The sequence below is a fragment of the Capsicum annuum genome, unplaced genomic scaffold (genome assembly GCF_002878395.1).
Source record: "Capsicum annuum cultivar UCD-10X-F1 unplaced genomic scaffold, UCD10Xv1.1 ctg45954, whole genome shotgun sequence".
NCBI classification, from domain to species: domain Eukaryota; kingdom Viridiplantae; phylum Streptophyta; class Magnoliopsida; order Solanales; family Solanaceae; genus Capsicum; species Capsicum annuum.
In genome coordinates this window covers 1-1936 of record NW_025853486.1, presented here as the reverse complement: position 1 = coordinate 1936, position 1936 = coordinate 1, and the positions used below count along the sequence as shown (strand labels likewise).

At 38.4% G+C, this 1936-nt stretch overlaps 1 pseudogene; it reads right to left on the bottom strand.

Annotated features, from left to right (window-relative positions):
• Nucleotides 1-336: 336 nt before the first annotated feature.
• Nucleotides 337-1224, bottom strand: LOC124892330 (annotated as a pseudogene).
• Nucleotides 1225-1936: the final 712 nt, after the last annotated feature.

Below are 1936 nucleotides of genomic sequence, written 5' to 3'. Positions count from 1 at the left end.
TAGATGATTTCATGAAGATTTTGGAGAATTTCTTGAGGTTTGAAGCTTGAATTCCTTGACTCCTTGAGAATAAGTTATGGTTTGTTCTTGGGGTGGAAGATAGTCTTTCGAAGAGATTTTATGAAGGGAAAAGGGTCAAATTTACCCCTCTACTTAAGTTTAATAGCTAAGTTACCCTCCGTCATACCATCAGGTCATATTTTTCCTTGACGTTAGCAAAGTATTTACTTGTGCCTTTTAATTTAATGGAATGATCCAAATTACAATAAATTATCAATATTTAAAGATAAAACCCATTTCCTATTGTGAAGTTCCAATTCAACATGCACGTGGAAGCTATTTCAATATGCTATAGAGATTTGTACCATTCTTATCCCAATGATCCTTCAGATCAAGTGGAATAGACAGTTCATAATCTTGAGCAACAAGACAATTAAGCAATTTACTGAAGGCACGACCACTCATCTTTCGACCACCCACCCGGGAATAGTATTTGCTTGAAATTTGAGGTAATCGATGCATAGATATGGTAGTTATACAGCAGGCTGACTGCCACCCACCATGACCCCATTTATAGCATGGCTGTGGAGTCCCAGTACAAGAGCAAAATGGTACTAACATGGTAGACTCAACAAAATTGATTTGGTTCAACCCCAAATTGTCTTTCCATGATATGAGTTATGTATCTCCTTACTTATCACTATCCATCTTATGCATATTTTCCCAATCATCTGATGTTGTAACAATGACACGCATATTTAAATTTTCTGCACCATTTTTTGCCCATTCTTGGAATCTTGGCTTGCTTATTGTGTCTGCTCTCTTTTGATCGTCTTACCTTTTTAGGAACCTTTGCTTTTGAAGTATCTGTGTCTTTCAAGTATCTAGCTGTGGGATCTTTCACTGAACCGTGAGCAACTTCAACTAGGGTTCCATACACTTGTTGTTGGTTATAAATGTGCTTTGCACCACTTTCAATTCCATTTCCTGGTGAATCTGAAATTATATTGTTGTCATTTGTAGAGATGTCCTGCAATCAAAGAACAGCAATGGTGTCGTCTCTTTCTTGAGTCAAAGCATTACTCTCAGCAATGGCGTCATCTCTTTCTCTCCTATAGGAAATGGGTTTTATCTTTAAAAATTAATAATATATTATAATTTGGTTCATTCCATTAAATTAAAGGGCACAGGTGAATACTTGCTAACGGCAATGGCAAATTTGACCTGATAGTATAACGAAGGGTAAACTTAGCTATTAAACTTAAGTAGAGGGGTAAATTTGACCCTTTTCCCTTTTATGAATAAAGGGGCAAATAATGCACCCTGGGGACCTAAATTTTGTGTTATGAATGACTTTGGGTGAGGGAAATTGACCCGAATGCCCTTATATAACAAAGAACAAAGGTTGGATGGATAAAGAAGAGGGCACTGCGGACTCTAGATCGGCAGGCTAAGCCCCGCGTTGCGGGATCTAGAGCAACGGGATAAGCCCCGTGTCGCGAGCTCCAAAGCGGCGGGCTACGCTCCGTGCCACAGGCTCCAATTTGGTGGGCTAAGCCCCACACCACGGGCCTATCCCGATGCCCTCACTATTTTTTTTTTCAAACACGCTCCTACGCTCGTATGAAAAATTTGAAACTCACTTGAGAAATACCTTGAACAACCCCAACCATGAATCAACTTAAAAATCAACGTTTTGAGGTCTGAAAGGTCAAAAATAAAATCATCGAATTTTAGGGACCTTGAAAATGACTAGGTCTCAATACTTAGTAAAATTTCTAAGTCTTGAACCCCTTTAACATGCAATCGTGAGCTGAATTGAGCTAGGATCTTACGGGGTATTACCTACAATATCCCTAACACAAAGTTAACTTTAAAACTTTCTTTTCAATTGTAATTGGTCTCATAAAGAATGTTTTAAAGTTAACTTTGCGGT